The sequence below is a fragment of the Ambystoma mexicanum genome, chromosome 3q (assembly GCF_040938575.1).
Source record: "Ambystoma mexicanum isolate Mex_15411 chromosome 3q, UKY_AmexF1_1, whole genome shotgun sequence".
In the NCBI taxonomy this organism is placed as follows: Eukaryota; Metazoa; Chordata; class Amphibia; order Caudata; family Ambystomatidae; genus Ambystoma; species Ambystoma mexicanum.
Genome location: NC_090926.1, coordinates 892,110,096 through 892,135,757, shown reverse-complemented (window position 1 = coordinate 892,135,757; position 25,662 = coordinate 892,110,096). Strand labels below are relative to the sequence as shown.

The following is a 25,662-nucleotide window of genomic DNA, read 5'->3' as shown; positions in this document are numbered from 1 at the left end:
GGCGGAGGGAAGGGGGTGTTAAGGGTTGAACGGGACAGTCAATCGCTTTGTGTGCCTTATGGGTTATTCAGTCCGGTTTGTACAATTAAGAAAATGCCAATAAAACCAAAGTTTAAACACCCCTTCATCTGGGAAAAGTATATCACAAATTCTTTAATATTCTGAAAAATAGAAAAATATATTACCACCTTAAGAAATACTGTATCTGATCCATGTAGTTAATTAAATATATTGTAAATTCAATTGTACAATGTAACTCACCTTAGTTAGGAGTACTATCCTTCATTTAATTGCCTCTCTTATTCTAAGGTGAACAGGGTAGTGATTAGTAAGCTGACAATATTCGCTAAAACAACAATAATATATAGGTTAGGCTTCAAGGTTTGGCTTTTTGTAGTCCAACTAGTGTTATGGGCGACTCCTTAATTGTCCTCTTAAATATGAGCGACTCCAAAATCAAATTTTCCTTATTTAGATTACCTTGGAATTGTCGCAATTCAACGGGGTCAACGGTATAAAAGCCTTAATCTATTAAACATTGAATCACAAAATAAAACTGACTCGTGATTTTGCGCCAAATCACGCAACATTATTGAATGATTATCGTAATAAATGATACGATTGAACCCTTTAAAATTGAATCATATTGCAGCACGGATAATAGTAACTTTCGTAACAAAATAATTTTCACGTCGATCCAAACGTCCGCGTTTGCCCAACTTGATTAAATATAGTGGACTTGCCCGAGTCAAGATTAGTATACTAGATATTATTTTTATTAGTGTAAACCGATTCGGAATAATGGCACTAAATTGAATAAGTTATGAAGTACTTTGGCCATGAATACGTGGTTGATATGGCAACGCGTGAGTAACGAAGTAACCAAAATGGCGGTGAGATGCCGGGTCACCATAGAAACCGCTATAACTAAGGTTTCCAAGATGGTGACGGCATCCTAAACAACGATTCCGGAGCCAATGCGGGAGACTAGGAGCTGTTCGAGGTAAGCGAATCGTACTGTCTTTTCACCTTCGTTCTCACCACAAACAAATTATTAGACGGAAATTACTACTTAGTTGTGTCTTTTTAATAAACTTTGTATAATGTGCACGCGATCGAGCCGAGAACAAACATAAGACCGCATACTATATATTATAGATAATGCAACTAATAACCATGGAATCCACGGCAGGTCAATCATGTAATATAAACAATTGATCATTCTATTTGGCATATACCAAGGGATAGTGATGATTTCTTTTAACACAATTTGGCAGGAAGAAAGTTAAGGGATCTGACCCAATAGAAAACTTACAACAACCGCATTGAGTGGATACATATATAGTGTATGCAACGGGGTAAGTCACCCGTTATTTACAATAATATTCAATCATAAGTTTTTCTCTCTCTCTTTATTTTATTTTGATTTTATTTTGGTTTTATTTTGTTTCATTGTTTCATGTTTTTGGATTTGCCATTGTATTTTTGTCCATTACATATTTTGGATTTTGATTGTTGTTCCATTTTTCCTCTTCATTTACCATCCGGTCCATACTTAAGCATGTATATTTGCATTTAAATTTCCTTTGTTTTACCACCCATGTTGTCCTCCATTGTACCCATCCTTAATTTCTGTCTCAATTACACATTCCTTATTATGAATCTTTTTAACCAATGTATAATGTTCTACTTATTAATGTGTTTGGGGAAACCATGAATCGGTGGACATTTTGTTGTATTTCAGAAAAGCCCAGATTAGATCATTGGGGCTGGCAATATTATGACAATGAACCGACTTGGTCCAAACGGCAAAACATAAATATTTGTTTCATAATAAAACCACATTAACTGTGAAAGATTTGGCGCAAAATCACAGAGTCAGTTTTATTTAGTGAAACAATAATATATACACGCCTTGTCCCATAGATTGTTCTTCAACCAAGAAAATTATACAAGATCCTGATTCTAGGCAATAATTCATTTCTCAATAAGCCACCTTGTCCACATTCATTGCAATTCAATTAAGTATACTGCTGCTCTATAAGCTCTCATGCCACAGTGGGACCTTTCACTTTAACACACCAGCCAGAAGCTAGAATGTAAAACTATCTGCTCGGGGAGGAAGTATTGTTCAGGGACAACGTGTTTGTCTTGGAAGCAAGACAACGGCAACACAGGTAGGAATTCTGATCCTGTGCTTAGAAACCACTTGCTGGTTTTAAGAGCGTTATAAAAGAACAATTATAATTGTAAACTACCAATTCAGTTCTTAAACCAACTGATGAGACCAAAACATTTTCATCTGTTCATCATCAAAGCTAGCCTGCGGGCATCAGAGCGCTGACAGAAATAAAAAACAAAATCAATATCAAGAGAAACCGCAACACAAAAAGTGCTTTTAACTGTTGGAAGAGAACTAATTATCAGCGTATAAATCCAGAAACTGCTGGAAGAAACTGCATGTTCTAGTGTTTTCCTTATATAGAATTAGGCAGGAAACCTAACTAAGTAGACATGGAAGAAAACTAATTTCCGCAAACTGGAACTGGAACTAACAAAAAGTGCCTCATTACAAGTGTTTGCCGGCACCCTTGTTGCCGGATAGCCACACTACCAATCTGCCTGCCTGGGCCGTCACAGCTGGCAGGTCTGACCTACCGTGCACAGTGGCCCCGGTAGGCCGACTTTTCATGGAAGCACTGGCACTGTTAGCAACGGTGTCGGTGCTTCGGTCTCCCAACTCCCATAGAGTCCTATGGGACTCTATGGGAATGGGAGTTACAAAATCTGGCACCTGACTTTCTGCGCCGCCGGGCCTTGTAATGTCCCAGTTGCACCGGGAAGTCAGGTGCCTGATTCGGTTTTACAGGGTTTGGCGGCAACCCGACAAGTCGCACCAGCGGGTTACCGCCAACCTCGTAATGAGGCCCAATGACTAAAAACATAAATAAACTCACATCACCCAATATTTAAATCACCTCTACCTCAAGTTTAGAGGAAGGGTAGCTGCTTGGCGAAGCACGATCTATGCATCTTGTTGAAAGTTCAGTTCCAGTACCAACCATTTTCTAAGAGCCAGTGGAGAGTTTTGTGAAATATGATTTTCAAATCATGTTTTGTTTACCTAGTTGGTAAATTAACCTGTTTTCCACTTCAGTGCTGCATTACATTTTCCTGGTGTTATGATTCGTATTATTGTTTATGCCTGTCTCTGTTTGTGTTGTCAAATGACATAAGAAGTAAGTACACGATTCATAATTGGTGAACAAATTCTGCAGTCCTTTGTTTTTCTCCATAGTGGGGACCCTGCAGCTTACTGAGACCACACCATAACGGCTGCCAATGGCAGAGCAAGTTCTGCAGTCCTTCCTTCATCTCGATACAGCAGCAGCCATTTTGCAAGAGCCAGTGCAGCTGTTTGAACTGGTGAGATATTTGCTAAATGTTGCTTTAATGTTGTGATGTTTTATTCGCTTTTGTGCTGTTAGTGTAACTGTCTAAACTGGGGACAGATCTCAAAGTGTTCCATGTGTCACAGATTGCTTTAATGACTGTGAGGACTCTGAGGGCATCCTCACTTCTAGTCACCTATGGTCCTCCTCTCAGGTGGCCAAAGAAAGGCCATTGCTCTTGAATCCCGACCCTGGGGGTGGAGATGTGAGAGAGGATCACCTGGGTGGAGGGAACTTGGGGATGTAAGGAAGGCATTGTATCCAGATAAAACAGACACAAGTGCTCACAGTTTAAGGGTGTTTATTGGACTGTAAAATGGCTGAGATAAACATCTAATCTAAACCTAAATCTAAGATGGCAGCAAGCTACGACCATGAAATAATAATAATACAGTCCAAGTGGAGTCTAGTCAAATAAAAGGGCCTATACTAAGAAACCTATTGCCAATCCTTACTGCTGTGTTACAAACAAATGTGGGACAATGTTCACAAGAAAAGAAAGAAGTGTTCACAAACTGATAAGTCAGGATGTTATGGTCGGGGTCTCCCTTTCCCACGTTTTTGGCACGGGACTAGGCAGAACTCTCGAGCACAGCACACTCCTGGGCTTCTCTGGCACAAACTTACAGTTTCTTTTCTCTGTATCAGGGCTTTCTGTGCCTAAGTCTCTTCTCATGCAAGGTCTCTTGCTTTAGAGGGACTTATATGCCAAAACCAACAAAACAAACAGTTCCTTCTGGTAAACTTCACGTCGGGTGATTACTATTAACCCTAGGATCCTCCTCAGCCAGTCTCTGATCATACTCTCAGTAGTCAGTCTCCCGCAGTCGGGCTCAGACCAACCCGAGCACTTGCTAATTCAAACAGAGACTTCTAAAAGGGCAGTCTTGTCTCGCTGGGTCACTCTGTTTGGTCACTGCAAAGGCAGTTTTCACACATTCGTTCGCAAACGCCTATCTCACAATGTCAAAAACCTTGCCAATGCGTTTAGGACTTTCAATTGTACAAGGGATTTGTCTCGACCCTTGTATGACCACCTTAACACTCCCTACCGGCCTTCCATATGGCCACTTTGTACTTGTAGTTGTCTTTCTTTCCAATATTCAATACAGTCTCTTTGCTCGTAAGAGGGGTACCAGCCAGAGAGCTTAGACAAGGCGCTCACATGGCGCCAGACCACTCTAGCTCTAGTAGTACTGTGTTCACAAAAGACCTTTTGATTAATTATCATCTTACTGTTGCCACTGCAACCTTGAGTTTAATACATTTTGGTTGACTATCAGCTTCTTCCAACTCACCGGCTGTGCTGAACTTGTTGGTGGTTCCTTTGCCGTGGGAGTCAAGGACGGTACCACGATGGCAACCTTGTCTCTCTGCCCTGGCTATCAGTGCGGGGGGGTTCCATAAACCATGGACATCCGTCATACCACGGGCCAGCTGTAATTCCCGGTCTTCTGTTTCTTTCATCAGAGGTTTTGCGGTCCTGGGTTGAAAAGGGCAAGGGCAACTCACTCCTTGACGTCCTTTCAGGTCTCGCCGCCTTTCTTCTCTGTTTGAACTTCTGTCCTGGAATGGCTGCTTCCTCATGCGTTCGGCCTTGCTCGGAGTGTGCTGGTGTGCTCTACCTTTTATTCCTATGGGGAAGGGAAATGGTAGTCAGGTGTGTGTAGTTGTCGATAATCGTCTGACTTTGCCTGACCCTTGTGTTGGGGCATGCCAGGTAAATGGCTCGGGTATTAGTCTGTTGTCGTTCACGCTGTGAGAAAGTGTTCATGTTGGAAAAGGGGTGGTGGAGTTTCTAAGTATATCACTGTGCAGAATGGGGAAAAGGTGTCATAAGGAAGGGGATACGTGTCTCAACCTTCGGTGTCCCAATTCCACTCCCCAACGATCCCTCATACAGGATATTCCCCTGCACTGGTTCACCCCCAGGAACTGGATCCAATGGCGATGTTTGTGTACTAGCCACCTGGATGACAGATCCCTGGGGACCAGCGGGTGAGACACCTTGTTTCTCACATACACTTCCTGCATGCGATGTAGCCACATCCGTTTCACAGGGGAACTGGGAAAGGAAGTCTACATTCCCCTGGTCCTTTCCAGGGGAATGTAGACTTCCTTTGGTGTTCCACAGTGAAACCGGATGGCTGCAGGTCTAGAAACCATTGCATGACACAAAGGTTGGAGTCTTTGCGTTGGCTTATCCAAACTAGTGGGGGATGGTCTGTGACAAGTGTAAACTTTCATCCTAAGAGGTAGTACCTGAGATGGATAATGGCCCACTTGATATTCAAGGCCTCTAGTTCCAGCCTGGCGTCATTCTTTTCACGTGGGAAAAGCTTGCGACTTGTAAACAAGATAGGATGCTACAATCCGTCGCAAACTTGAGACAAGACTGCTCCTAATCCTGTAAGGGAGGCGTATGTTTGTAGTGTGAACTCCTTAGAGAAGTCTACTACCTTTTAGGATAGGGTTCTGGCACAGGGTTTGCTTCAAAGTCTTATAACATATATCATATGAATTCATCCAATGTAGTTTCTGGGGTTCTGTGTTCTTAAGTTTATCAGTTAGCTTAGCCGATTTGTCCGAAATGTTTGGGATAAACCTAGAATAATATCCTATTAACCCTAGAAAGCCTTTAAGATCTCTCTTAGTTTTGGGTATTGGTGTATCTAAGATGGCTTTCACTTTCTCATATTGAAGCTGTACGTTCGCATTCCCTACAAAGAAGCCGGGGTATTTCATGACTGATTGGGCCAGTCTGCATTTAGATGGATTAGCAGTTAGGCGGGCCTCTCTGAGGACTTTCATAATAGTATAAAGATGGAAGAGATGGTCCTCCCAGGTTTTTACTATAAATGATGATATTATCAATATAAGCTCTGCAGAAATCTGAAAGGGTCGTAGGATTTTGTCCATGAGGCAGTGGAAAGTGGCTGGTGCGCCATGTAAGTCGAAAGGGAGGACCTTGAATTGAAGCAGTACTAGGGGCATTGAAAAAGCGGGTTTCTCTTTATCTGGCTCGCATACTGGGACTTGCCAGAACCCTTCTGTTAAGTCTAAGGTGGATAGAAAGGTAACTGCTCCGAATTTATCAATTAGGTCATTGATGCGTGGCATGGGATAGGCATCATAGTCAGAAATTACGTTAACTTAACGGAAGTGTGTGCAAAACCTCCAGGAAGGGTCCAGTTTAGTGACCTACAGGATAGCTGAGGATCATGGGCTCGAAAAAGACTTGATAATATTGGCTTTCAACATTTTATTTACTTCCTCAATCACTATCTGTTTGCGGTCTTCCGGGCGTCGATAGGGTTTTAAATTAACCACTTTTCCCTTAGGTGTTCTAATATAGTGCTAAGTGCCTTTTACTCTTCCTGGTTTTTCTGAAAATGCATCGGAAGATGAGGTAATTACATCTTTTTGATCTTCTTGTTGTTGAATAGATAGCTCTAGAGGAATTAATTTGAAGCTGTCTATTTCTTCGGGAACCAACCAGGATAGTACTTTGGCATGGGGGGGCAACGGGGTCTCTTTCCACTCCTTTAAGAGATTTATGTGAAACAAATTGACTTTGTTTCCTGTCCGGTTGGGCTACTTTAAAAGTACAGGCTCCTGTTTCTTCTAATATTTTGTAGGGCCCATACCACTTAGAGACAAGCTTCTTTTCTGAGTTGGGTAAGAGGGCCAGTACTTTCGGTCCTATAGAAAATGATCTTAATCTGACCTTCCTGTCATAAGTGGATTTCTCTTACCTCTGGGCTTTTTCCATATGAGTGTGAACTAGATTGCGAACAAGTCTCATATGTTCTCGCATTCTAGTAGCGGTTTGAGAGATGGGAATGGGTGCCTCTTCTCGCTCTTCCCAGGTTTCCCAAAGCATGTCCAGGATATCTCTAGGCTCTCCACCATAAAGTAATTGAAAAAGGAGAGAATCCTGTAGAGGCTTTGGAAGTTTTCTATATTGCAAATAGTGCCCAAGGGATCATTTGGTCCCTGTCTTTCCAGTCCTTATCTACCAATTACGTACGATTCATTTTAGTGTTTTATTGAATCTTTCCACCAAGCCATTGGTTTAAGGATGGCATACAGAGGTTCGTAAGGTGGTAATATGGAGCAACTCTTTCACTTCAGCCATAAGCTTGCTAATAAAATTTGAAACTTGATCGGTTACTATTTCTTTGAGAAAGCCGACCCTGTAAAAATACGGTAAGAGGTGTTAAGGATTTGTTGTGTGGTATTGTTTGGCATGGGAAGGCTTCAGGGTATCTGGTGGCATAGTCAAAAATCACAAGGACATATTTGTTGCCTAATAGGGATGTTTATAAAGGCCCAACTTTGTCCATCCCAATTCTCGAAAAAGGGACTTCTATGATGGGTAAGGGATTCAGAGGGACAGCTAGTGGGATGTGCGTGCTTGTTTTTTCATAAATGTCACATGTCTGAACAAAGGTTTTGATGCCAGCGTGGATACCTGGCCAGTAAAACTTCCCACTGTCATGAGCTTGGGTTTTGGAGTGTCCTAAGTGCCCTCCGGTAAGATGCATTATGTCTTGGGAATAACCAGCTGCATACTCCCTAAGCCTTCTGTAGATGTTTCTCTTCTATAGAACAGCCCCTGCTTTAAGAAGAAAAAGGAACTTCCTTTCTCTCTACCATCTCCTTCCGGAATGGCCTGTAAGAAAGCCTCAGCAAGAGCTGGATCATTTTGCTGGGTGAAGACTAGGTCGGGATAGATATGATATGATATGATAGGTTACCAAAACGCGCTTAATACCCAGAGGTTTCTAAGCGCAGACCCGGGGATCGAACCTGTGTTGCTCTGTGTCGTTTTGCTTCCAAGACGAGCATGTTGCCCCTGAGCTATCCTCCCGGGACAAGTAGTCTTCCAGAGATAGTAGGCTCTTCTAATTTCTTTTCTTCGATGTTAACTAGTTTATCAGCTTCCCCAAAGCCTAACGTACCACTTACTGTTTCATCTGGTTCAGTTTCTTTAAACTGAGGAAATAGAGCCCTTTCTAAAGTTCCTTGAGCAATTTGATCCCCACGACATACTTCAAATGGGATTTCACCATGATTCTGTAAGAGAACCTTTACTTCTCCCCGAAAGTCTGGATTCATAACACCTGCTAGGACATCCAGACCAAATGTCCAGGGTAGGCCAGATTTTGGGGCCAATCTTATATAACAATCCGCATGGGGTATCCAAACGAAGTCATTGAGAATCATCCCTCTTTTCCCAGGAGGGATAGTGGCTGCTGCTACTACTGTCAAAGCCTATGGATTATTTTGTGGCAGTAGAGGGGTCTGAGGCTCCATGACTAAGTTTCTGGAAATTTAGAGTCCCCCACTTTGTCTCAATTGAGTAATGTCCCGCTCCTAACACTGTATGTAAGGGAGACATGGTATGATACTGAGACAATAGATCCAATTTCAAAACCTTTATTCAATTTTTGGGGTTTGGAAAAATCCTACTTTGCCCTATAGCTAGGATGGGAGTAGTCTCTACCATCATATAATAAAGAAACACTGTTCTAGTTAGTCTCTGTCAAATCAAAGACGGCCTATACTAACAAAACCTAATGCCTGCCTTATCTGTTATGTAAAACATATATAATGGGGAATATGTATACAAAGGAAAATCATTGTCAAACATAAAGAATCAATGTGGCTGAGTCAGCTCTCCTTCCCACGTTGGACAACACAGAGTAAGGCGATCCCCGTAAACAGGATGACACACTCTGGCTCAGTTTCTCAAAACAAAGGCAGTTCAAAACGTGGATTGGGGCCCACTTTGCCTTCCATGTTAAAGTCACTTATTCCAGCCTTCACAAGTTCTTTCACAGTTCAACAATAACGAAAAGTTCACGTAGGTCTCCCTCCATCAGGTTCAGACCTTTCAATCATAGGGGTTCTCTTCCCCAAAAAGCTTATCTCACAATGTCAAAAACCCTTCCCCAAGCTTAATTCACATTCTTTAGGGGTTCCCTTTGCCTAATTTATCACACTTTTTGGTCTCCCTCAGCCAGGCTCAGACCTTTTCCTGATGTCAAAGACTTTCGAATGTGCATGGTTTTTACTATGAACCTCCGCAGGACTACTTCAACTTTCACTTCAGCTCAGACTCTTGTGTTATTTGCCCCAGTGTCTCTTGGTCTGGGTAGTTCAGTATCACAACCCCAAAATTTCAACATTCACCTTTTCACTTCCCTTTTTGACAGGTTAATCTTGGTCATTACGTGTTTTAGAGTTCATTCACTTTGTTGCTTTATAACAAAACATTTCACCTTTCGCGTAGACTTTCGAGTGGGCTACTTCCTTTTCGCCGGACCACTCCGCTGCTGGCTTCACAGTTATCGGTAATAAAAAGTTCCCCACAGGTCTGCCTTCCTTCGCATCTAATCCATCCACACGTATGCAGCCTTCAATGGTGAGATATACTGTTGCACCTTCAATCTTTCCTAACACACCGGCCTTTCATGTCGCTCGCCAACCCACCGGCTGTGTGCATTCCTTTTGTGTCTTTTCTGTTTTAATTTACTAGTCAAGGTCAATACCACAGGCTTGGTCTCGCCTCCCCAACTCTGTCGTTCACCCGGGAGGGTGACTGGCGCCCTTGAAATACAATACATTCTTCTTGTCTGCGATTTGGCCTTCTCTGCGCATCTTTCACGGCTCTTTGGAGGCAACAACCTCCTGCCGGGATCTCCTGGGTTTCTCTACCCTGTGCTCTCGATCCTTGATTGGCTGTTCTGCTCCAGAAGGTTCAACTTCGCTCCAGAAATTCTGCTCTTTTTCATGTTCCACCCTGTTCAGAGTTTGTCTCCATGTTCCGCCTTTTATCCTTGTGGGGAGAGCTAATGGGTATCAGATGTATGCAATTAAAGCAAGTGCCTGACTTTGCCTGACCCGATTAGCGGAACATGTCCAATGAGATATGTAAGGGTTAAACTCTTTACTCTCAGTTGCCCTCTTACTCGGCCCAGTGTTTGCGCTAACAAAACCTAATGCCTGCCCTATCTCTTGTACAGAAAGTGTCTAAAGGAGAAATGTATGTAAAGGAAAACTAAGTGTTCAAAAGAATAAATGTAGCTGAATCAGCTCTCCTCCACATGTTATACCACACAGAGTAAGGTGGTCCTTGTAGGCAGGATGACACACTCTGGCTCGGGTTTTCAGTACAATAAGCAGTTCCAAAACGTGGATCGAGGCCCACCTGGCCTTCCACGTTAAAATCTCTCTTTCAGACCTCCAAATAATGTTTCAACACAAAGTTTACGTAGGTCCCCCTCTGTCGGGCTCAGACCTCTTCAAACACAGTTGACATGGGTCCACCTCTGCCAGGTTCACACCTTTTCAATCACATAGGTCCCCCTCTGTCAGGCTCCGACCTCTTTCGGATTTCAAATAATTTCAAATGTGTGTGGCTTTCTTTACAGACCTGCACAGGACCACTTCGACTAAAAGTTCAAGGTTCAACTTCCTCTCTCCCCTTCTCTAGGAGTACATTTTTGGCTTACTTTGCTTTTTCAATTAATTTGCTTTATCGTTACAAACAATGCACCTTTTACAGAGACTTTCAAGTGTGCTACTTCCTTTCGCCGGACCACTCCATCCTTCAGTATAGCTGATTCAAAGTTCATTCACAGGTCTGCCTTTCACCGTGTCTCATCCACACACATGCAGCCTTCACTTGCGATACCATTTTGCCACTTCAAACTTTCTTTAACACACACAGGTCTCTCTGGTTGCTTGCCAACTCAGCGGCTGTGTGCGTTTCACTCTTCCTTTTACGATTTCTAATTCACGAGTCAAGGTTAGTACCACAGGCTTGACCTCACTTCCCCAACTCTGCCGTTCACAATGCAACCTTCACTTGGGTGGGATCTTGCTTTCTCCACCTGTCTTTCGCGGCCTGTCGGAGGCAACAACCTCGAGTAGGGTTTTCGATCCAGTGCTCGCGTCCCTTGGGCCATCGCTCTACTTCAGTAGGTTTGCCTTTGCCGCAGAAGTTATGCTCGTACTCGTGTTCCACCTTGCTCAGAGTGTATCTTTAGGTTCTGCCTTTTATCCGTGTGAGGAGAGCTAATTGGTATCAGGTGTATGCCCTTAAAGTCAAGTGCCTGACTTTGCTGCCTCGGTTAACAGGACATGTCCAGTACGATGTATGAGAGTTAGTCTTGTTACTCTCAGTCCCCTTCTTCCTCTGCCCAGTGTTTGTGTAAAAAGGGGGAGGGGAGGTTGGGACCTCGGAGAATCCTAAAAAATAGGATGGGTTAGGTGAACAAAAAAGGGGGGCATACTGCACCTCACTATCAGCTGCCTCACCCCACCCCCCGAAGACCCCTCACCCAGGTGCTCCTCCCGAACCTGTCCACCCCCAGGATCTGGATCCAAAGGCGATGGCCGTGCCCTGGCCACCCGAGCAAGGGTTCCCTTGGGCCTAGGGAGTGAAACACCCTCTGGTTTTTCACACTATGAAAGTTGCTGGATTGACTGTGTGGCACCTCACTATGGTGATGGCTGGGTTAGTCAGGATTACCTCATAACCACTTGCTCTCTGGTTGGTGAGTGTTGATTTGTTTCTTTTTAAGATGGAAAAGACTGCATGCTCAACGTTTAATGTGAGTGGGCATCCCATAACTATGGTGGCAGATTTTTGTACAGCACATGCTGCAGCAGCTAATGCTTGCTCGTCTGGTAAGTGGCCCTGCATTACTGGGTCTAAAAGACAACTGTAGTATGCCAGTGGCTTGTGTCTCTGTGATGACCGCTGTGTGAGTTCCGCTGTCATGACCTGTCCATTTGAGTGTGAGAGTAACAAAAACTGTTTGTTGTAGTCTGGGGTTGCTAATACTGGTGCATTGCAGATAGCTATTTTGAGGTCCTCAAAGCATTCTGCCATCTCTTCTGTTCATTCCAGTGTACCTTTCATCTTCTGTGCTTCCTTGAGTGCCTGTAAGAGGGTTCTAACATGTGTTGAATAATAATGTTCTGCAATAATTACACAGGCCTAGGAATTGCTGCATCTCTCTGTTTTAAGCTGTGGTGTGTTTCTTACTGCTGTGGCTCTATCTGGGTGTATCCTTCTTCCTGTTGAGGATATGATCTGTCCCAAATATACCACCTCCTTTTGACAGTACTGCAATTTTTCTTTGTCCACGCACTTGCGCAATCTGAATGAAACAAATCCTAGTAAGACCATTGTTTTGTCATCCTTCTGTCCTCCCGACCTTGTCTTGTAGCGCCTAAATACACTTGTGTACAGGCACGTTATAAATGACTTATCATATCGTATCATGTACCCTTTGTCTGCAAGTATCGTCAGAAGTGGTATTGCGTCTTTTCTGCATTATTCATCTGTGGTGCTAAGCATTAATAGATCATCTACTTATTGTAGCACCGTGCTGGCCATGTGTATGTTTCCTAAGTCCATCTGAAGGACCCTGTTGAAAACAGTAGGTGATTCACAGTACCCCTGGGGCAAACACGTGTGCTGGAAACTCTTTCCATGGTATGTTACACAGAATTGAAGCAGGGTTTTTCACTAGTTGGTATTCAGCTTTCACTATGTCTCTTATTAATGTACAGTTAGGTAAAATAAACCATGCAACACTGACCTGAGTATATGGACCTCAGCTGAAGAATATAAGGGATACCCAAAGCTCCAGACCCTCTGTGCCAATGGAACTACAGAGGGGCTGACAGCCTTAGGGAAACCCTCTAATGGTAAAAAAAAAACTAGAAGCAGTCTCTGCAGAGTAAATACTGGAGAAAATGATGGCTAGTTATCACAGGCTCTGGTGAAAGGCATCAGGCGCTCAACGCTACGGCAGCAAAACGCTGGGAAGCAGCAGTATCTATAGAAAGCTGACAGAACTATGGAGAACACAGATATTGGAGTCAGGGATAGGAAGTCAATATCTATGACAGGGAACACAGGAGAGTATACTCACAGTGCCAGTGCTACGAGAGTAGCAATGCATCCGGGACTTCTTCATGACTCCTCTTGACAGCTCCAGCATTTCCAGGCAGATGTGGTGACATCAGACGTCGGATGCTGGGGAGAACCGCTAGATCACCAATGCAGCTAGCAAGACGTGAAGGAGATGAAAAAAAAAGATAATGTGCAGAGCGCTCTGGGCCAGCTTCCACCCTCGCCACAAGGATCAATGACCCAGGTGAGTCATGACAACGTCATTCAAAGGACGGAGATCCTGAATAAATCTCCATCATGATCCTTTTGCTTTTTGCAGGGGGTATATGGCCGTATTGCATGGTGAGTCTGAAGGCACTATAATGCCTTGACCAAGTAGTGCTTTGATGGTGTCCTAAACATCCTCAACAACAAACAGGAGTGACAGGGGATACCAGGATTATCTCTACTCTATGATCCGGCCTGTACAAAACCAATATATATACTTTAACCTAGAAGATCATAGAGTTAGTGATTCTGTGTCAGTGAGCTCACGTGTGCATCTGCCTATAAAGCATTTATATTATACCTGCACATCAAGGAGGGCTAAATGTCCATATATAACAAGCAAGTGAGGTGAAAACATTCAATTCAACTCACTGGACACAATGAAATATTTAGCATTTTATTCAAATGTAGAAAAGATATAAAAATCATTTAATCTATACTAAAATGCATCAGCTGTGCCAATCACAATACATTTCTAAATTGAATAGGTAAATAAATAACCTGTCTGATTGGACACAGCGGAATCATAACATCCAAAAACACATGCTCCAGACATACTACATTCATACTCAATCAAACAACCTCACATCTCGAATTATACATTCTAATTTTAACATTTGTATCCAAAAAGGTAAAACAAATATGTAAAATACAATCCCTAATCTTCTTCAATAAGAATAGCGAAATATTAACAAATCAACAACAGCCAGGTGTATAATTCAATATTGCTGTTGCGATATAATCTAATCAACAATGATGTCATAAACAGCATTGTATTCCCCAACCCAACATGTTTCTTTCTGTACTCTAATCACTGTGCAGAAATTCTTCAGGGGCAAATAGGTCCAGCGTATTCAACGGGATGTATGAAGCAATATAGACCTGTAGACAACAACAAGAGCTCACCTGTAGATAAAAACACAGAAACACACTCAATCAGGCTAAATGCAATAATGTACTGAGAGAGATTTGCTACCACCGCCTGTTAGTGGGCGGACTGCAACACAACTGGGGCAGTCAGACCCAAATGTCGCCTTCACTACCAAAGGGGTCACGAATACCACATCGGTACAGTGACCACAAGACCAGCGCAATTGGTCGCGTCCTCAAATACCACCACCACCGTATACACTGCGTGACAAATCCAAACTCCCACGATCATGAAGGTAAATAGATGACGACAAATCATGACACAAATGTTTCTTAATGTATCATTGTTCCATACAATGGGAAAACAGCCTGCATCAAGGGAAACACAAGTGCAACCATGCAACTGCCCATATGGATGTCACCCCCGAGATCACTCTCGAAGTCGGGGGTATCCCCAAATTGTGTGGATCTATTGGTATCATCCTCACTTGCTTCTTTGGATAATGGATATTGTTTTACTCTGGGGAGTATGGCTCCTGGTTTGAGTTTGATTAGGACTGACTCTATGCTGGTTAATTGCCCTACGTCATGTGGGTTGCTTGTCCATAGACAACTAGGCATTTGTGCTAGGTCTTCTTGCAGCTTTGAAGGTGCCTCTGTGGCTGTCAGTATTGCCTGTGGTACTTCTCTGTGCTGCACTACCATGTGGCAAGTTATGCTGATTTCGAATACTATTTCTCCATCTGTTTCCATGTTTGCAAATAACTGTTCATCTGTGACATCTCTTAGTGGCAGTGTAGGGTCTATGCATAGTATTGTTCTTCACTTCATTCCTTAGTCATCTGTGCCTGTTATTGTGAGTGTGTCTTTTCTCATGATCACTGTCTCAATGTGGAATTTGAAAATTGTCCCTTCGACTGCCTCATGTGGTGTTGCTGGTCTGAATAGAAATTCTGCTCGTAGGCGAAATATCACATCTTGTACGACTGGTAGTCAGCCAATCAAAATGGTCACTGCATATGTAAATAGAGTCTCATGCAATGGTAATGCTCGAATTGTGTTGGTGTTGCAAAGTGCTTGTATTACTGTGGCTATTCTGTTGTAATGCATGCCTGGTGTGGAGCACACAATTCCCTTGTCGGTAAATGAAATGGTCATGTTTAACTTCTGAAGGAGATCCCTGCCCAGTAAGTTCACTGGTGTCTCTGTTCTGTAAAATAATGGTGCAACTATCTCTTGAGAACCTTTCGGGAGGGGTTGTTATTCTGTAAAGGGAACCCTTACAATTGTCCCAGAGAATCCGTGCATGTCCATACTGTGATTGGTCAATGGAAACTGTCCTACCCCTTCAGCCCCTCCCCTGTCTCGTCGATTGCTATCTGGATTATTTGTCCAGTCTTGTGATGATAATGACCGCTGTTGTTCATCTGTGGGGTTGGTTACAACTGCTCCCTCCATGCTAACCTTTGCCAGTTTCATCTGCACTAACTTTGCTTCTGCGCGCAATGTCTTTTCTTCCGCTGCTCTTTCATTCTTGCGCTTGCGTTTGCAAAAATGTACTATGTTGGCCTGTATCTCGCCCCATCTTTTCGCTTCCATACCTACTATTCTGTCTATTTCTACTTGCACCTTTGTAGGAAGACCCTTTCGTAATACATAGTAGAAGAATGGTATGTTCTTTTCCCATGTTTCCCCCGTCATTTCTTGCCACATCTCTTGGATGGACTGGATATACAAGCTAGGTCCTCATCATGTTTCATTGTGCGTGCCATAATGGCACCTACATCAGATCTATCTGGATATGTCCTTCTCAATGCATCCCACACATGGGCTCAACAGTTATTGAATGGCGTTTCATCGTGTGTATCACTCTCTAATCGGATCCCTGGGTTCCCTGCTCTTTCCCAAATAGCGTTTGTAGATCTCCTTTTATGTTGGCTAATAGACTTTTCATATCTCCTTCTGCTAGTGTAGCCCATGCTGTATGTTTTTCTAATGCTTTGATCCACTTGCCCGCCCCACTGTAAGAGGTGGTAGGGTCTTTATCAAATTATTTTGGTCCATATGGGGCCATGGTATGTAATGTGATTTGCCTACTCCCTTTTGTATAAGTGGAAACTGCCTGCCCCGTTTTGGGCTTCAGTGTATTCTGGACTTTCTCTTCCCTCTAAGACCTCACCCTAGAACAATGGCAATGGTTAATCTCCTCTCCCATGGATTCCTCTCTTCCTGATCCTCTTCAGTTTCCCAATTCTCCTTGCTCTCTTCCTGTTCATCATCACTTTCAATCACCTCCGATTCGTAGTCTACATCCTGTTGCTCTGGCTTTTCACATCTTTTATCACTGCTTTACGCAATTTAAATAATATTTCTCCTGCTGTCCATAGCTCAGGATTTATCATAGAGAAAGACCCCTCCCTCTTCCTTGTCACCCTTAGCAATTCCTCTTCTGTCTTGCGTATCGCTGCTTCTAAATCCTTACATGCTTTATTTTCTAATTTTACTATTGGCGGGTATCACTTGTCACTAGGTGCACTTGCTTCTTTTACTGGGTTCGTTTCTGAGCAAGCTGGGAGTTTGTATCAGAGGTGTGTATACCCTGCTGCAGGTTTTAAGGGGTAAAGTCCAGTTGTGGGTGGGGCTGTTGGCTGTCGAGGCGCTGGAGCCTGTGCCGACTGCATGTTCTTTTCTACAGCTGCCTGGGGTACCTGTGTCGTATTTGTGCTGTCTGACAGGGAGTGGGCGGTTACACTGTCAGTATTCCCCTTTTCTTTAGTATTGCTCTCGTCTTCCTCATACAATTTCCACAATTCTAATATACTGGGCCTCATTACAAGTATGCCTGTCCGGAAATAGCGTTGACGGTATATCCGTACCGACACTGGTATCGCAAGTGACCCACTGCATCCGGCAACACTGTTGCCGGTATCTGCAGAGACAAGCGGCAGCCGTGCGTGAGATACCAGCATGGTTTAAGTAAGTGCGCATTCCGAGGTGCAAGGACACGCAATCACTGGCATGTACATGCCACTAACAACGTGAAAGCATCGCGGACCAGCCGTTAAGTGGATCCTGGTGTGTAGAAACATGCCACAGGTGCTCAAAATCACACCCCCTCCTCCCTAACACCACAATGCTAGCAGTAGCTGTAGCAGTCCTGGAGCTGGAGCCCATGCCTGCAGAGCTACAAGTGAGGCAGAGGATGCAGCCGAGGCGGAGGCGCTTGAGGAGAAGGAGGGCTATCATGGCTCAGCAAATACCCAATGTCCAGCAGGTTGCAGGCCGCAGGCAGCCACCCATCCGTCGCTTAAGGGCCCAACCATTCGACCTCATCCCCTTTCAGATCCACACCCTGTACCGACTAGATGGGGACACCATCACCAAAATAGTGGACCTGATACATGATGACCTTGTGAACCTCGTTAATATCCGCACAGACATCCCCTCCTTGCTGAAGGTAGTGTCTGTGCTACACTTTCTTGGCACAGGTACATACCAGCACACAGTTGGGCAGCTGCATGGGATCTCGCACCTCTGTTTCTCCCGTGTGCTCTTCAAGGTGCTTGGTGCACTTCCCTGCCACGTACAAGACTACATCAGCTTACCCCTGACTGCTGACCAGGTGAATATGATATAAATAGCCTACCATGCCCTTGCAGGCATGCCTAATGTCATTGGTGCGGTGGACTGCACAGATGTGGAGCTGGTGGCTAGACATGCTGTGGAGGTAGTGTACCGCAACAGGACGTACAGATGGTGTGTGATGCCCGCACCTCATAACCCATTGCTGAGCAAGATTCCCTGGCTCAACACATTACTTCATGGGGCTGCCGTACATTGCATGACACGCTGGACTTCTTACATGGCTGCTCGGTGAGACAAACTACAAGGCCATGTGCAGTGTTGATTTGGGGGGAGGGCAGTAACCAGCATAGCATAGCTGGCTGCTGGGTGAGTCCAACTACTTGCCCATGTGCAGGGTTGGATTGGGGGGGGCAGTAACCAGCATAGCATATCTGGCTGCTGGGTGAGTCCAACTACTAGGCCATGTGCAGTGTTGAATTATGGCAGAGTATGACACCCATGACCATTGGATGTACACACTGCATGAATTAATCCATCATTACTCCTACTGCAATCATCTGAATCAATTACCAAACCTCAGTGAAAGTGCGTTAAAGGGTGAAGGTAGATGAAGAATAAGAGCAAGGAACATTATTACCCACAATTGTAACACTAGTAAACCTCAAACATTGAAGGGGACATGACCCTACTCAGCGTTGTGAGTACATCAAATGTGTAGGTGTAACTCAAGGTGCAACACAGTAGTAGCATGCCAGAGTGCAAGGCCTTGACAGACGTGTCTCCATGTATGAAAAATATACAGTGCATCCAAAGCTACATCTATTCTGTACAGCGATAAACTAAAAACTACATGTACCAGAATACACCATACCATAGTGACAACAACAAGCAAAAACACAGTCACACGAACCCACAACTCATGATGCACAGCCACATAATGCAGAGGCTACCACCCCCAAAACATATTTTGGCTACATAATTTGGCTGTACACACATGTGACAGGTACACTTTGTCTGTTAGTACCGGTTACTTGTCTTCATAACAGATACTTTTAAATTCAATGTTTTTAGACTGAAACTTGCAAAAATTAAAAAACACTAAAAGATGTATCCTCTCTAATATATGATTTTTAGGGGGATCCCCCCACCCCCAACCACCATTTCCCACCCTATATACCCTCACCCACTCTTTTCTAGAAATTAACCCTTTACCACACACACACATATTATCAATATGTGTTTTTGTGATATGAGTCACAACATAAAAGCATGTCGATATGAAGGATTTGTAATGAAGACTGCATACTTTTAGTACCACAAAATCACACTCGCATATCATTTAAATGCTAAGACTACTGTGGTACATGGGCATATAGTTGAATTTCATTTAAATTTTTAACACATTACTGACATTTACATCCATTTCATGTTTGTCAGTTGTCAGTTGTACGAAAAGTGTTCAAGGTCATGTTGTCTGTGAATGTTCCATGTGAATGCAACTGCACAAACTCCCACCCCACATGCATACTGACAAAGTGCCCTTCTGGTACACGAAAATGAACATATGCTAGCTAGACTCAATTTTGCTTGTGCATGTTATTCTTCTCAAGTGAACACTATACAGCCTGTGCCAACATGATATGACCAGGACATTGACATGTACACTCTCTGTTGCTCCCGTGCAGGTGATACTGGGTATCCTCTGATGCCATGGTTAATGACTCCCGTCAGGCAACCCCACAACATCCATGAGCAGGCATACAACCTTGCCCATGTACGTACTCGCTGCACCATTGAGCAGACTTTTGGCCTGTTGAAGGCCAGGTTCGGCTGCCTCAGCAGATCGGGGGGAGCGCTGATGTACAGCCCTGAAAAGGTTGGAAAGCTTGTGATTGCATGTGCCATGTTGCACAACATGTGCATCAGGCGCAACATCCCCCGGCCCCCCGACATGGACAGTCTGCCACCAAAGGCTGAGGACGACACTGATGATGAGGAGGCTATTGCACAGCGCTGCAATGGTAGGGATGGACGTGTCACACGTGGGGACCTTATAGACCACTACTTTTGAGCACCTTTTTGTTACACACACGACACAGGAATAAATGCACTCACACTAAAAGATCAATGTCCAGTCATGATTTCTTTTTCAACACCAAAAATATTGTGAAAAAAACAATGATTTACAAATGTGTAACAACTCCCTCTACTATCCCACCCAACTATCCCTCCACACACGCCCTCCCCAACTATCCCTCCCCACACCCCATCCCCAACTATCCCCACAACCCCTTCCCAACTATCCCTCCCCACACATACCCAATCAGTGTCATATTTCGGTCCCCTTTTAGGCTGAGTAGTGTGCCCTTAAACTGGGCGAGTCAGCTGCTCAGATCGACGTCTTGGGCTGCTTGGAAGGGAACTCCCTGTAGTCGAACTTGTGGAGGGAGCCAGTGGCATGGGCATGTGACTTTGGTCCGCGATGGCCTGCACCCTCACAGAAATTGACTCTACAAGGGAGGACATAACACCGTTCCCCTTCCTCACACACCATGCCAAATGCAAAATGGCACCTGTGACTCTGTCTTGTTACCGTGCAGACCTCCTGGATCCGGCCTGAAGTCCCTCCTGCATGAGCTGGGCCTCATGCAAGTGTTGTTGCACCATTGAGGCCAGGGATTCCTGTTGTGCCTCCATTCTGTGTGGGTTGGGGGCTCATTAGGCCCACAGGACTGAAGGCCTCGGCCTCATCATAGCTGTAGTCGCTATCGACACTTCCGACTCCCCCGTCGTCCCTGATTTTATCAGCTGGACCCCCTTGCAGAAGGGATGCAGATGCAGGTGCATCCTGGTCGGTTGGGGCTGGGGGGCAGGTGCCACCTGGTCGGGTGGTGGCTGGGGGCAGGTGCCACCTGATTTGTGGTTGGCTGGGTGGCAGCTGCCTCCTGGATTGTAGGTGGCTGGGATGAAGGGGTTGTTGCACGCTCTCATCTGCTGGAGGATGCAGTAGAGTCCTGGGTGGACATGGTGGTTGTCCGGCGGCAGCGTGGCCTCGTGGTCCTGGATGTAATAGGCTGTTCAGCTTCATTGGCAGATGATGTGCCTGTGGGGGTCAGAAAGGCAGGGCATCAGTGATGGGTGTGGATCAGACAGACATAAGTGCTAATACTTTCTAATGTAAGTGTGTTGTCATGGACATGGTCGTGGCCATGGCATGGTGCACACATGCATGTGTTGGGGATGCTGTGTGGGTGCATGTGTGCTGTGCAGACATGGTGTGTGCAGTGGCTGTTGCGTGGGGTACTGGTGTTTCCCTGTTTGGGTGTTATGGGTGTGCCACACAAGCTGTATGACATGGTGTTGTAGCTGGTTGTAACACGTGACTGCTGCCTATGGCAGTTGCTGCGTTGGTGATGATTTAGTGGGATGGGCCATGGTGGATGGGATGAGTGGGCCACATGTATCATTGATGTTTGCATCTGGTAATTTGCTGGTGGTGGAGGTGCTTGACACAGACGTGACACTGTGCATGTGCTAGCACGGTGGTGACAACAGAAGTTGTGCTGTGTCAGGGAGATGTGTGTGTGCCTGCAGGTGCATCTCGTGAGGGCGATACAGGGGGCCTGTGTGATGTGTGATTGGTGTATGAATGTGGTTTGCAAGCAAGTTCTATGTGGATGTGTGCAACCAGGTTGAAGGGGGGTGGGCCGCCTGCAGGACTGTACTGGCGTTGGGTACAACTCCTACAAAGCCCACATCCTGCTGTGGCGACAATGCATCGATGATGTTCTCCTAATATGAAAAGGCAGCAAAGATCTTTTGCTTGAATTCCACGGATGGCTGAACCACAGAAACTCCCACATAAAGTTCACTATATAATGGAATTGTCAATCTGTGAATTTCCTGGACCTTCACATCTACTGCTCTGGGAACTCACTAAAAACAGAATAGTTCAGGAAACCTATGGATAGAAACAGCCTGCTTCACTTCTCCAGTTTCCATCTTCAAGGACTGAAATACAACCTACCTTATGGACAATTTCTCCACGTACTTAGGAACTGCACAGAGAAAGATAAGTTCGAACATCATGCTCAACAACTCCAGACACGCCTAAGGGAAAGAGGCTACCCTAAAAAAAACATCAGGATGGCCAGCAAAAGGGCTGCCAACACTGACCGCACCATCTGCTTGACCACTAGAACTAAGGAACCCATAGACCAGACGGTCTGTGTCACTACGTTCAACCCCATCAGTAACCTGTTGAAGACCACAATAAACAAACACTGGCACTTGATAAAAAAACAAAGGCACCTTGGACAAAAAACCACTGTTCGCTTTTAAGAAAAACAGGAACCTCAGAGGTTACCTGGTACGTTCGTTTCTGGAACCAGAAAAACAACAAACCACTCTATGGGGCCTACCGGCACTAGTAGGACACTACTCATGTGTCAAGTGCGTCGCGTGCCGCTACACCAAGACCAGCAAGACTTTCACACACAAAAATTTCATCTGGACAATGCAAAACCCCACCAACTGTGAGAGCAAAAACGTTATCTATGTGATAAAATGTCCCTGCAACCTCATCTACATTGGGAAAACCATCATACCCATAAAACAAAGGATATGTTAACATCAATCTTGCATCAGAAACTCTATACAGGACAAACCCTTTATGGTTTGGAAATGGAACATTTCAACAAAAAAAGCCACACCCACGAGCAACTTACGTGGACCATCTTGCAACAACTACAACAGCAAAAAAGGGGTGGAGATATCAATCTAGCCCTTACCAGGCTCGAACAGAAATGGGTCCACAGACTGGACACAGTTAAAACTGGCCTCAATATCACCGTAGAGTGGAAACACTTCTGGGATTGATCTACCCCCATGTGCTTCAGACCACTTGTAGGGACAGCAGTTGTCCATCACGTGGCAGTTGTGACGTCCCGAGCAAGGACGGTTCCAATTTTGGCTTGATGAACTTTATAACATTAGTTATAATATGCACAACTAATTCTGTTTATCTATGGTTTTTACAGTTTCTCTGACACCTTGTGCACCTTGTTAAGATAAACCTCGACATTCACAGGTGTGCTATTTAGCCACTGATCAAAGATACGTTATATGTGTTTTGAGGCATTGGCCTTGGTATCCATAGCAATCACTTAACATATGCTCCATCGATTCTGTGCTGCCTGCGGCATGTTCACCCTGTAACTGCAAGAGTCACTTGTGTACCACACAGCCACCAACTGCTGACGCATTATATGTAATTCTAACTATCGGCTTCGGTAACCCACAGCTATCACTGAATGTGTGCCTGATTACCACCCAGCAACAGTACTGTGTACCCTGAGTTTTGTGGTTTGAACAACATGTTTATTTAAATGCGGTCTACACATACTTTTCACATAGGGCATGTTATAGCCAGTAGCCCAGCCATACAACCATTAATATGGTCTGATATAACTGTCTGCAGCTCCCCTCAGTTGCGGTGGCCCACCTAGTCCACCCACTTTCCGGTGTCATCCATTTTTGGAGCCCTGTGGTCTCACCAATGGACAACATGCATACAGGTTGTTTTTGACCTGTGTTCTGCCTCCGTGCTATTGGCCTACACATTACTCCAATGATGACGGCCCTTTTTCACCCCAGTGCTCCAGACTCACCCCAGCACCCAGCCGGCACCCCATTGGCTGAATGTTATTTAGTGTTAGTGCTTTTAACCAATGGCAGTAACACTCCTCGGCAGAATCCATTTCCGCGAGGAGTGCAGCCGCCATTAACGGGCATCGGTAATTAACGCTGCGCATTTGGCCTGATTCGGTCTTTTTCCACTATTGGGCAGACAGCTAATGTACCTCCAGTTTGTCCGACTTGCCTCACTGGCTTTTTATCAGCTCCTTAAGAACTGTAGATCTCCGCATTGATTCCGGCCACTCTAATGCACACGCGCACGGCTAACAACATCTCTGTGAGCTGCAGGTGATACTGCAGTTCAGAGACCACGATACTGCCAGCCTTTTGACCTCCACCCTCACCCTGCATAGATGTATAAAAGGCACCGTCTGGTGTAGACGCCATCCTCTACATGGAATAACACCAATAATGGTATGTCAATACTATACACGGGCACATCACTCCAACGGGACACTGCCATGCCCACCAGGCTCACTATAAGAGTGTTTTATCAACCTTTTTAATTTTAGTCTACCTGTTAGCCCATAGTTCACTGTAGTACTCACGCCGGCGCCTTGCAGCCGGTATGTTGTTTTACTAAATAGCCCAATTATTATTTAGGCTATGCTCATTTCATCACTCCCTGCAGACACCCACTCCACTGGTGTCCCGAGCTCTTGGTCCAACACGTGCCACACCTACACATCCCACGCTTTATGTACTTTGGACCATGCTTACAACCAGACACGGTCTCCTCCAAATGTGAAGCTAACGGCATACATACCTTTATTTCACAGATCCTTGAGACCTAAGGCTGTATTGAGTAGCCTCAGTGACCCGAATTACACAAGTCCTCCCATGTCACATGCAGACATGCTTCCAAGAGTCCGGCACCCATAACAGGACTCCCAGCACAGCGTCCCCGCTGCACCACAGCAGACGGTAAGCTGTTCCATTGAAATACACCTCCAGTGTATTTTAGGCACCAATCAGCCATTATTTATTAATTTCTAAATGAATCATTAATTTCCTGAGATCCTGACAGCTATCCCTTCCCCCACAGATTACCTGTACGTACAGCACCACTATCAAGTGATCATCCTGATGAAGGCCACTACCACCTCGGGCTCTTACCCAGCCCTGTTTGGCCGAAACACTTCTGTGTCGATGTTTTGTGGCACAACCCCTGTGTATATGTGTTTATAGATAGTGTTGTGTACACTATTGTGTTTAGTACACCCGGACCTACCACAGTCCTGGGTCGCACCCTATAAAAATCCTATGTCACCACTCGCCTGTACTGCATACTTGTGCATCACTGTGGAAACTGCTCCTCGACAATAGAAGAGGACGATACTCACCTGTATTTCCCCTGGAAACAAAATGTCTGTCCAAAAACTTTCGTGCTTATCGAAAGTCTTGTAAATGTTTAAATATATTCATTTGTGAAAAATCGTTTTGGAGGCAAAATAAAATAGCTTCAAAACTTGACAGCTGTCTACGGATCTCTCACCCTGATTTTGAGTATTTTACATACTGGCGTTGGGTACGACATACTTGACATGTTTGCCTACTCAATTGCATACAGGGTACAAGGTGTGTGATCTGGCATTGGGCTTATGGGTACTCAGAAGCCTCATCAGATGTTACACCTCCAGCCTCCGCTGCTCCTACTCCCTCAATGGCCTTGAGGTGCATGACTCTGCTGCATGTTTCCTCCCAGGGCTGCAGTTGGATAGGAGATGCAGGTCCACCTCCTGTGGCCATGCCCTGGTTGACCTGTGCAGACAGGAGGTTCTGCACCCTGAGACGTAGATCGTCCCACCTCTTGCGGCAGTTACGGACTGTCTGGGGGTTGTCCCGACTGCCGTG

The 25,662-nt window shown here is 44.8% G+C and overlaps 1 protein-coding gene across 3 annotated transcripts in view; it reads left to right on the top strand.

Annotated features, from left to right (window-relative positions):
- PITPNC1 (phosphatidylinositol transfer protein cytoplasmic 1) overlaps positions 1–25,662 on the top strand; it is a 1,942,040-nt gene that overhangs the window by 8,472 nt on the left and 1,907,906 nt on the right. For all 3 annotated transcript variants that reach the window (XM_069655030.1, XM_069655032.1, XM_069655031.1), the window contains exon 2: positions 3,299–3,426. The gene's annotated coding sequence lies outside the window, so the exon portion shown is untranslated. The remainder of the gene's footprint in view (positions 1–3,298; positions 3,427–25,662) is intronic.